The sequence below is a fragment of the Apus apus genome, chromosome 4, assembly GCF_020740795.1.
Source record: "Apus apus isolate bApuApu2 chromosome 4, bApuApu2.pri.cur, whole genome shotgun sequence".
Classification (NCBI taxonomy): domain Eukaryota; kingdom Metazoa; phylum Chordata; class Aves; order Apodiformes; family Apodidae; genus Apus; species Apus apus.
In genome coordinates this window covers 55473728-55485762 of record NC_067285.1, presented here as the reverse complement: position 1 = coordinate 55485762, position 12035 = coordinate 55473728, and the positions used below count along the sequence as shown (strand labels likewise).

Genomic DNA, 12035 nt, shown 5'->3' with positions numbered 1-12035 from the left:
GTGTTTTATGTGGGCAGTGGCCTGCAGAAGCCTCAATGGGGCCACTGGCACAATGAATTGCCCATGCAGAATAACTTGTGAAGGTGAGACACTGATTTGTTCAGTAATGCATGATTTTCAGTTCCCTTGCAGAACCTAGTTCACCATCTTCTTGCTTCTCCTGCAATCATTCTGTAGCTGCACTCTAATATGTATATTGGGAAAAAATTATTATTAGATTACCTGGGTAACTTTTTGCACACATTCATCATCAGTGTAAGAAAGTGTGAGGCACTGAGAGCCAGAGTAGTTCATGGTCACCAATTCTGTTTTTAGAGAGCCTGACATAGTTCACAGATTTCAACTTTGTGCAGTAATCTACAGTGACACTGTTATGCAGGAAACTGTACCAGTCAAGTTCAGTCCTGCTTAGGGTGTGTTTTTGCTGATTTTCATTTGGTGCTTTAAGTTTTGAGTCAGTGCCAGAAGCATGCTTTGGTTTCAGGCAGGGTTGTTGGTCCCACTATGAGGAGGGCAGTGGCTTTAAGGGTTGAGAGTGATCAGCTACCGATAAAGGAATGGTTTATGCTTTCATTAGGATTGAATTTGTGATTCCCTAGTTCTTTTCAGTTTAAAAACTAATGTAATTTCCCCTCCCCCTCCCCTGTATTGTGGTTAGTATGAAGAAGCAATGCAATTATGCTATGCAGCTACTCATACAACTGTTCATACAACTTGGATTTTTACCCTAGGTGTGCCTTCAAAGATGTTTCAGTGCTCAGGAATACAGAATGCTTTAGATCCTTTTCAGTCTCCCTTTGATACTGAGCCTAAATTAAAGGACTCTGGCTGACACAGCTCTGCTTCCTAGCAAATTTAGCATGACAGACCCAATTGGTTTTTGTGTACATTAACTCCTTTCCCTTGATAAACTGTTATACAGAATGCTGATCGAAGGTAACACAAAAAGAGATTCTTGAGAAACATCTATCCATTGAAATGTACTCTGAACCTACAACAACAAAGACTTGCACTTCCTCTCTCTTAGGCCTTTGCCTTTCCTTGAAAGTTTGGTAAATTCCTATCAACCCTGTTATTTCCCTCTGTGCACTGGGAGACTCAGACTGCTTGCTAGAGCTTCTCCTACAGAGAGGCTCTACTCCAGCTGCTGACAGGCCATTAAATCCTACTACTTTTTTCTCATCCTGAGGTTCTTTAATGTTTTAGTGTTCTCTCTGATCCCAGGCTTTGTCCTGGAAATAGCAAACATTGCTAGCCAGACTGAGTCTGGCTAGAACAGCAGGCATATTCTCCAATAGGTCCATGCACTGTCCTCTTGGTAAAACTTAAGTCTGTCACAGTTTCATTACGTGTTTGCTCCCTCCCTCACCTCCTTATCCTCACCTTTTTCACTAAGTAAGAGACTCTTGATTTGACTTGACAGTCAAACAGAATATTATCAGACCAGGAAGATTAGGTATACTTAATATTTATAAGGTGGAATATAAGAGGCCATATATATGAGTTGGGGAGATAGCATAAAGAGAGATTTTGAAGAAAGAAGCATGTTGATTTGGAAAATGTTAGGAAATACCAGTAAGTAACAGGAAAAAACTGTCACAGTAGGCATTTAATTTAATTTTTCTCAGTACTTTTTCAGGGTGGTGTCTCATCTTCTAATGGCTCAAGTCTGCATTGCTTTTTTGAGAATGCTTTTATAGCTTGTCTAAAGCTTTCTGATACATTTATTATGAAGCACAGGTATATGTAGGCTAACATTTTCAAGGCTGAGTGGATGCAGTTAGACACCCTAAATCCATATATAGGCACTTAAAGAAATGTGGTTTTCAGAGGTAGGGAGCATTGAAACACATTTTAAATAATTTTGAGCTTAGTACTGCTGAACATCAGATAGCATTTTTTATGCTTAAGTGTAATTTCAAGATCTGAAAATTTTGACTGTATGATGAAAGAGAGTTTTAGACTATATATCAATTTTAAAACATTGCAGAGGGGGTAAAACTGTTTATCTTATCTTTTTTCCACAGTGACATACAGTAGGTTTCTGTGCAGGCATATTCTAGCAACATCTTGCATCTTAACATATGAGTAATCTAAAAATAAGCCCTTTTTCCTTTCTGTCTTCTGCAGTATGACCAGCTTTACAACAAAGCCTTGCCCATGTGAAAGTGCACTTCAGCACCATCCTTTTTTGTATGTTCCATGCTATATGTATTTAAGATTTCATTACTAAAATAAGAAGGTGGGTGCTCTTACAGCAATTCCTTCCAAATCTATCAGGACATCATTTTTACAGATTTTGTCCTCAGTTGCAAACATATCTAAGAGTTTGGGATTGCTTTCATTTTAAAAGTATCTGTAGATTAAACCTGAGTAGTATTCAATTCTTAAGGGAGCACAGAGAAAGGAACAGCCTATGCTATTGAATTACATGTGGCAAGGCTTTGCAAGTTTCCTGTTCACAAGCTAGATTCTCATTGGTGGCACTCTGAGCCTGCTGGTACCAGCTTCTATGCTGGTAGGATCTTTTCTGCTGTGTGTTACATGATAAAACATTAACAATTGAACAAGAAGGAAGATTAGGAAGAAATTCCTGTTGTGAGAAGCAAAATATTGTTTGAGAGAGATACTTGAGAGACTAATCTCTGAGTTTAAAAGGCAGTTTCACTTTGCTACAATGGTTTGTTCAATATGAGCCTGATTCTGCAAACATTTATGCATGAGTAGCTTTACACAAATGGGTAGCTCCATCAGGTTAGGTTTTTGTGTATAACTTCTTACGTTAAAGTGTTCGGACAAGGCCAGATCTCATCTCTCTATATTGTGCCTTCTCAGGGTTTTTCTTTCATTTTTTACTTAATTTATAATGCAAGTATTTGGTTAGCTCCCTTGTGCTCTTAACTTGGTCCCTCAGTATAACTTTAACGCCAAACTCTTGATGCTAAATCGGTCTTTCAGTTGTTGTCACGCTTAGTCCTGATACCTTGTAGATGACTGCAGCTGTTACAACATAGGAAACCAGCCCTGGAACAAAGGCTACAGAGTAGCTAAGGTAGCTAACTAACCGGTAGTAACTTCAGTTGTTTTTGTGTATGATGGTGTAGGAGTTACTTCTGCAGCTCAAATCCCAGACAGTGCTCTGCTATAATGCACAAGCAGTCTCAGTAGGATCAAGTGAGCTTGAAATATCAGAGTCAGCTAACTATGAGAGAAATAAAAAGCTGGATTATATGAAGATTATTATCAAGTGAGTAAGATGCTTTAGAAATTTCTTCTCTTAATTCCTCTGTTGACATACACAAGAAACCAATTTTCAGAGATGTCCCAGAGATGCGGCATTTAAGGTTGATGCAGGCTGTAAGGGTCCAGCTCTGCCATCGGGGCCTCCTGAGGCGGCTTTTGGGAAGGAAGTGGCATTGACTACGCCAAGCCCGGCCTAGCTTCGATGCCAAACCATTTATTGACCAGGAGCAAAGCACAAAAAGCCCTCCGGCACCCTCCCTCACGGCGGCCGGTGCCTCTCCCACGGGGCTGGAGCCAGGGGACTGCCGCTCCCTGCGGATCCAAGACCCTCTTCATGGAGGCCGCTGGCACGCACCCGAGTGGCAGCACCAGCCGGGGGCTAGGTGAAGCCATCCCTGACAGGAAGGGGTTTTTCTCATCGCCTACCCCCAAACTTTCGCAGCTCAGTGAAAAGCAGCCCCGCGGCTCCTCCGAGGGAGCCCCTGATTCCAGCTCTGAGAGGGGCCAGTGATTAAGCTTTCCCTCCGCTCATCCTGCCCTCCCCTCAGTGACGGTGCCCAGTGCTTTCCAGCCGGGGGCGGGGGTGCCGGCCAGGAGGTTGTCAGCCCGGGCCTAGCGCTGGAGCCGGCGTCTCCAGGAGAGACCCTCACCTCGTCCGACCGTCCCCTCGGGCCGGGCGGGCTCCCGCCACACTCTCTCAGCCCCTGGCACTCGGCGGAGGCGGAGGCCGGGCTCCCTCTGGGCGGCAGGAGGTGAATGGCAAGCGGCGGCTTCGCCCTCCCACACCCCAGTGTCGGTCTCGCCTCCTCCAGCAGCAGCAGCAGCAGCAGCAGCAGCGGGTCACCTCTGCGCGGCTGAGCCCCGCCGCGCCGCGCTGCCCGCCGGCCGCAGGGCGACGAGAGAGGCGGAGGCAGCCGGCGGCTCCGCTCCTGGCCGCGGGCTGAGGAGCGCTACCTGCGGGGCCGTCTCCGAGCCGAGAACCCACTACCGAGCTGCGGTGACATTGGGAGGAGACTCGTCCGAGGGCGGCGCCGGAGGGCAGGAGCGCCCGTGCCCGGCGGCAAGCGCCAGCCGCGGACTCGCCCTCCCCGTGGCGGCGGGGGGAGGCGGGCGGGCTCGGCTCTGGCTGCCCGGCGCGGCGGCCGGGGCGCTCAGCCTTTCATTTTCTCTCGCCGTGGCGCTCTTGGAGGCTCCGGACTATAAATAGCAGGCTCGCCAGCCGCCGAGCCTCACACGCACGCACCGGAGGAAAGTGCTGCGCTGGTCGCCCCGCCGGGCGGGCGGTCGCCCCCTCCCCAGCCAGGTAACCGCCGCTTCAGCACCAGGGGCGGGCGGGGCGCGGGAGCTTATTCCCCTGGCGAGGGTTTTGTTTCCTTGTTTTCCTGTTGGCTCTGGCGCGTCAGGAGAGATTAAAAGCTGGGAATGGGTTCTGCTAAAGTCCCTCCCTTTTATTACCTTATCAAGTTTCTTAAGGTTACAGCCCGCAAGGCGTCCGCAGCCCTAGCAGAAGGCGAAGGCGCTGTCGTCGGGGTTCGCCGCCGCAGCCCGCCGGGCCGGGCCGGGGGTGCACTGGGAGCGGCTCGGGCTCCCCTGCCCCCGGGGTGGGCGCCGCGCCCTCTCAGGGCCGGGGCTGAAGGAAGGGAGGGGGTCCGCCCTCCCCGGGCAGCCCTGCCGGGCCGCTGCCGCTCTCCGCGGTTCACGGGGGGCGAGGAGACACCCAAGGTGCCGGGGCAGCTTCCAGCTAGGAGTCTCTGGGGATTTCTCCTACTTTCTCGCGTCGTCGGCGCTGCCGGCCGGGCGTCCTCGGTGCCGCCTTGGCCGCGATGCCGCCTGCCCCCATCTGCAGCCGTGGCTCCGCTGAGGGGGCGTTGGGGGGGCTTGAGGATCTTATTTGCCACGGTTTTCTGTCATGTTTGAAAGTTGGGGGTACTTGGCTGGTGAAGCTGCGTAGGTGCCGCTAAGGGGTTAATTTGGTGGAGTAATTGAGCTATAGGATGCCCATCCCCATCTTGCAAATAATAGCGTCTGCTGAAATGTGATGGAAAGCACAAGAAAGGTATTAGGAATAGAGAAGTTGAGCAGAGTTGTAACTTGAAATTGCATCGGCCAGAAAAGGGAGGATGGGGGGTGATACTTAATTTCTGAACTGTGAGCAAGCAAAGCTTTATTTTCTTTTCCCCAAAATGACGTACAGATTTTGAAGCGTGGATGGCAGAGCTTGTGCTGTCTGCTTGCCTGGCTCCCAAAGCTAAACCGATGCCTTATCTGAAATAAAAATATGGTGAAGTCTTTGTGGAGCTATGTTTCCATCTGATTCGTAATTATATTTCCATTTCTCTTCCTGGCCAGAAGAAACTGACTTGTTTATTTCCCCATTAATGATGTGTTAAAATAGATATACTAAAATGAGGCCATATATATGCCATTTAGATCTGGCTTTGAATGTCAAAAACGAGAATAATTTTCAGTCTGCACTGGTTTACGGGCACCCTCTATATATAAAGGATGTCTACATAGCAAGAATGATGGGGGAAAATATCTGTTTCTTTGTAGCAAAGCAAGAGTTTATGTAAATAACTGGTTAGTAACAAAACTTCTTGTATTTGGTTAAGTATCTACAAATACAATAGCAGTCTTTTAAAAAGCAACGTTCCAGTAATTTGATTTAAAAAATTAAAAATTATTTTACTTGATGACATTTGAACTAGCCTTAAAGCCCTGCAGTATCTTAGGTTTTTTGTCCTGTGAACCTGTATATTTGGAGGGGTTTGTACATGCAAGTCCTCATTACTGTAACTATCAATGCAGGACTTAATGCTGTTAACTTTACACATTCTGGTAATTCCACTAAAATTAAGATACAAGTCACAAGATTAAGAAAAGCAGAAATTAGTCCTGTGAGATTTTTACAGTCCTGATGACATTAGTGGGAGCACAGGGCAGTATTATTATTTCAGAGTCCTGCTTTTGCTTTTTTTCTTCTGCTTCCTGACAGAGTTTCTACAGTGCTCAAGATAAGACTGAATCTTTCTTTGAAATAAAACTTTCACTGATTCTCTTGGACTACGGAAAGCTTCAAGTTCCAGCTCACCATGGGTTCCTCAAACTGTGCAGGTGTTGCTGATCTCTCTTTTGCTTTGGTTTCTCTGGAGAGACTTCTTGAGGCTGCCTTAGTTCTTTTTGATCAAAGAATTCTATCTTCCTCAGGCTAAGGCATATCATTTGAGCAGGTGTATCCAGGTGCCTACTACAGATCCTCCTTTTTGATTATCTCCTTATCTCGTGATCTGAAGGTTTCACACTAGATGAAGGTTTTGGGAATCAAAATATATTATTAATACTGTTTAGTATCTGGAGTCTAGTATACTGCAAGAAGAAAACAAACAAACAAGAAAACAATCACCAAATTCCCCAAGGACAAACAACAGGAGTAGATCTGCCTAGAGCACCAAAATCAGCCTGTGGAGGACAGTGCTGCTAGTTGACAGTAAAGAGTAGAGGGTGCAAGAGAGTCTGCAGGTGAAGTAATTGTTTGGATAGGCCTTGGCCTTAATTCACAATGAATTTTGAGGAAAAGTAGTGGGATTGATAAGTCTGTTGAATTACTTAGCTTGTTATGGATATATAGTTTTAGCATAGGACTTCTGCAGAGAAATATGAAAACAATAGTTCTTGGATTTATGTAACAGATTTACAGGAGAAAGTAAGATAGTTTGCTAAGAGAGACAAACTGAAAGGTGGACAATCACTCCCAACACTAACGTTTCTTCAGAATTTATGGTAACTTGAACTAGCGTTTTTAAAACATTTGAGCAGTTTCCTATGTTCCACTCCCTAATTTATATTTTCATAACCTTCCCTATATACCAAATGCTCTGACTGCTGGAAATTTCTAGGTAGGGCTACTTTTGTTTGGCTTATTTAATCTTTTGTATGACATTAGCATAGTATAGTTACCATTCATGAAAGGTGAATGTTCTTTATCACACTTTTGAGGAAGCATTACTTCTTCCAAAGTAACCTGGACTGATATAAATGAAATTCTATGAAATACTCTTCCTTGGCTTTTAAAAATAACTTGGAAATCCAACTTTCTGTATGAAAATGTGGGGTGGATGGAAGGCTGAAATGTTATTTGGTAGGAGTTGGCAGTTCAGGCTTGACCAAGACTTTGTTCTTGCCTACTACTTACCCTGGGTTTAGGAACCTTCCCACACTTCCTGATTTCACCTTTCTCACTACGGTTTTGTCCCAGGTTTTCCACCTTGTTTTCTAGGATCCGTCAAGTTAATTTTGCTTTTGCAGCCATTTTTTAAAGGAATGCCTAATTCTTCATCAACTCTGCCAGATAAGGATCTGGTCAGTTAGCTTATCAGGCTCTCCTGTTGTGGATAGTTGACACAGAAAACCTGAGACCAGCCTTGAAAGGCCAGCTGGATTGCACAAGGTTTGAGTGCAGTGCTGAACTTTAGCTCATAGATGTCTTCACAGTGATGGAGGATTTTAATTAAAAAGACTTGTTTGTCTTGGTACAAAATCCATGCTGACAATTCTGAAAAGGAGTTGAGGTTTGTAAATTTCAGTTTCCTCTTGTTTGGAAGACTATGTTAACTGCTTGCCAGCTGAATATTACCGAGAGAGAAAAATATAAATCAATAATGGTTTATTTATTAGTTTATCTTGCCCATAATCTGCAAAGGTATATTTGGTTAATTTGTCCAAGTTAGAAGCAGATAATTTCAGGGAAGAGGTTTTTTGCCACTTTTTCTGGCACTGTAGGATAACTAAAGATGAGCAGAATCTCAATCAGCAAATTAGATCTATACAATGCATTCTACCATGAAAACTGTTGTTAGGAGACAGGATGCGTTGTCTGTTTTCCAAATTTTGTGTACCTTTTGGGCAAGGAGTACTGAGGTAACATCCTGAAAAGTGAAGTGGGTATCTCATGCTGTACATAGTCCATTTATTAATTTGTCTTTCAAGAGGGAGTGAATAGAACAAGTTGTATTTACTGCTCTGCGCCTTTTTCAAGTTTACAATGACAAACTTGGCTTACAAGTTTCAGCAATGTGTTTTAAATTGTTTGGTGTCAGCATCTTTAGTGGGACTATTAAAAAATGTAGGGTTATTTCTGCTTCTAAAGTGTTTTAAGATCCAAGTTCTATAAAACTTACCACTCTTCTCAATCCAGAATAAACTGGACAGGACTGTTCTTCTGTCTACAGTAGTTTTAGCTCTGGGGCCGCACAGGAAGTTTAATATTGATTTCCAGAGGTTAGGATGCTACTAGGCTTCTTGCCTCAGCCTGACAAACTAAGCCTCCTCTTCCTGTTTGTCAGTGAATTTGCTCCTTAGGTTCCTTTAGATTGTTTTTAGTGATGAACAAGACTCTAATGAGAATACAGAAAACAACACAAGCTAGAGGTGCTTACTTGACGTAGTAGGGTGTCATAGTTGTTAAATGTGATGCTGCTTCTCATGTTCATTTATTTGGCAGGCTGAGTTTGTGCTCTGTTGCTGTGTGCCATGGTATTAAAAATCAAATCCATCCATGGTTTTTGGTGGATGTTTTTTGTTTTGTTGTGTATATCCTATTCCTGTGAATTCTCACCTTACACTTCGACCTCAATGAAAATGAATCCTGGGTACAACAGTAAACTCAGTCTGGTCTAAGCCTGAGAACGTTTTCTCTTAACTTGTAATATATACATAACTAGAACACTTTCATTTGTATCAACGTTCTTAATTATGTTAGCTGTATACATGTCAATAGGAACTTCTTGCTTTCTGTTGAAACACTGATGTGGCAAATAGAGAGAGATCTAGTATAAGGCACTAAGAAGATGCCATTTTTTATTGCCATTTTAAGGGATGGTTGTGTAATGGACAATAAAGAGGGAGAAAATCTTCTGGGAAATAAGCTTTTATTGTGTTTTGACAGTTTTTCATGTATCATCAGGTTTTTGTATTGTTTGTTTATTCATGGTTATTGTGTTTATCTATGATCTTAGCATATTATAGCAATGCTGGTAAGATACGTTGAACCTAGAGTGCATATTTATGTTAGGAAAATGGCTCAAAACCACAAACATGGGTATAAAAATCTAGGCCCCAAATGTGACTTAGTATCTTGTGTATGTACTGCTGTGCAAATGGAGCGTTAAGCAGAATGCATGAGCGCTTTGGTTTTGTACAGTGTTTCTACTACAGCAGTAGCATCGCTGCTCTGCCTGGATTTTGTTTGCTTTGTGTATGTGGCTAAAGAAAACAGGTATCAGTAGAACTGAGTTTCACAGGATGTAATGACATTCTCTTCTGTAGTGACGTAATTTTAGAATAAATTTCTTTAATGGGTTATTCCAGATTATGCTGTAAATGAGAACAGAATTTGGTACAAGTAGGAGATACTGCATTTGACGTTCAGAACAACATCAATCTGCTATTTTTATAGTTTTAAAAATATAATTCCAATCAATGAGACCTTTTAGTTTTCAAATTACTAATCTAAGAGTTGGAGTGTGCACGCAAGGTGCCTTTTTGCTTTAGCCAAGTAGGTTTGTGGGTTGGGTATTTCCTCCCCACCCTCCTCCAAAATGCAGCTATAGGACAACACTAAACTTAGAATTTCTTTGGTAGTGTCCATCACAACACACAATTTCTGTGGCTTTTGTAGAATGACCACGTGGCGTAGCCTACCTGTGTGAGCTGGAAGTGATAAAAATGGCAATGTCGCATCTGTGGGGGAAGCTGATCATAAAGCAAACTTTCCTGCAGTCCTTCACATCAGCCCTTTCCACAGGAACGGTGTGATCCGGCTCATCAGGCAGTGGTCCAGTGAAAAAAACCTTGGAATGAAGATAGACAATGTAACCAATTAAGAAAGACCAGGCTTAAAAAAAACATGTATCGAAAGAAACATTCTCAGATTAGACCTGTTATTGAGCATTTCTGTTTTAACTTGATCTACAGTTTCTATGCAGATGCTTAACATGCATTAACTAAGTTTTCACTCTGTCAATCTGTATTAAACATTTTTACAAATGAATCTTATCTGCTGATTTATTTTATTAATTTTTTTTTTTTTAAGCCACTGGTTTAAAAATAGAAGTACATATAATGCTTAATTGTTGTATCTTGAAATTTCTTTGGCTTTCCTACTGTTGGTGTCAGCTTTAAGTTTTGATGTTTTGTTTCAGCTGGCTCCTGTATCCTTTTCCTTCTAGGATTTGCTAGTTTCCAAGTGATATAAACAAAAGCGGTGGCTGCTATTTTTATGGAAGTTTGTTGGTTTTGGATACCTCAGGTGCTGAAAGTTGGAAGCTTGGACCGCATGAATATAGCCTACACTAGATGGCAGTGTAAAATATAAAGCAGCCTTAAGACATTTGGAATTCATAACAAACCCAGTAGAAACTGCCACACTTATGGCTCAATTCACAGATAAGTGTGTTTTTACTGCATATACTCCTGTTAAATATGAGAACACTTATTTTTCATGACCTATATTTGTCGTGAATTTACCTTGTTTGAATAAGAGAATAGGTTTGGGCAGTCACTGTAACAGCTGGCATTCTGTAAATACAGTCTGCAGTTTAGTCTTGGTTAGCTGGCTTGTATTTGTGGCTATTTATTGGTTAGAAAAACCACATGCATTTTTAAAATGTAATTTGATATGCATATTTTAAAACTGTAGGATGAAAGCTATCAGCTGATAAAACAACAGTGGGTGAGACTTAATTTTAATATTTTGTAACTTTCTTACAAGCATTTATCATTTCCATAGGATGACTTGGTATGGATATGTTGGTTTTTTTTTTTTTTTTTTAATAAATTGTAGATAATCTTCAGGGCAAATTCCTGATGTCAAATTGCATGTACTGTTACAGTTTATTGTCTTGCCCTTGCAGAAAGTATCTATGTGTGTGAAGTGATATATGTAAAACCAGTTGCTGTGATGTCAGTCTTTTAAAAAATGCTATGATGTATAAACCTCAAAAAGCCCAAATGCATCTTGATGTTATTCAAGCATTGCAAAGGGGATTCATTGAGAATGGGAGTTAAGACAGATTTTTGTGAGCGAAGTACATCCTTTGTTGGAATACCTTGGAGTCCTTTCAGAGTTTTCCTTTAGCGGTGCCTGATTATACAAAAATTCTGATCGAGGTGGAGAAAAATAACATTTTACAAGAAGCCTTTAAATCGGTTTCTGTACCATCAAGATGTGGTAGCCTAGAGATAGGTTTCCCTACTAAAGCACAAAAAGCAAAAGGCATTGGAGGACCCAGCCTATAAAGGTTGTGTGCATAGTTGCTGAATTGCTCTGTTACATATTTGCAAGTGAAATTAGAAAGCAGTTTGATGTGACACCGTGAAAGCTTTATGTTTTTATAAATTGGATTTTCTTTCTCTGACAAAAATGAAAAGCCTGGTCACAATAGCTTCTTTGGAACTGCGTATTGGGAAAAGCAAAGCTATCCACATGCTGGGATGATTAAATGTATGCGGGCTGTCAAAATATATATGTAAATATATGTAGTACTTTGCAGTAAAAGTGATCAGTTATCATTCTGGTGGTAAATTAGGAAGACTGTACATGCTTAAGATAGAAGTAATGACATGCTGAATATGTTTGAGTAAAGAACAGTGCAAAAAATCCCAACTTCTGATAATGACTTTTTAAAAGTAGAGCACTTTTATAAAACAGTAGGAGTGTTCAGTGAGGAAATTACACTTCCCTTTCTTTGCTTTTCTGGTACTACTATAATGCTTTTTGCAGAAGCAAATGTTAG

At 42.2% G+C, this 12035-nt stretch overlaps 1 protein-coding gene across 1 annotated transcript in view; it reads left to right on the top strand.

Moving 5' to 3' along the window:
* Nucleotides 1–4182: 4182 nt before the first annotated feature.
* INPP4B (inositol polyphosphate-4-phosphatase type II B) overlaps nucleotides 4183–12035 on the top strand; it is a 346588-nt gene continuing 338735 nt past the window's right edge. The window contains exon 1 of the mRNA XM_051617090.1: nucleotides 4183–4546. The gene's annotated coding sequence lies outside the window, so the exon portion shown is untranslated. The remainder of the gene's footprint in view (nucleotides 4547–12035) is intronic.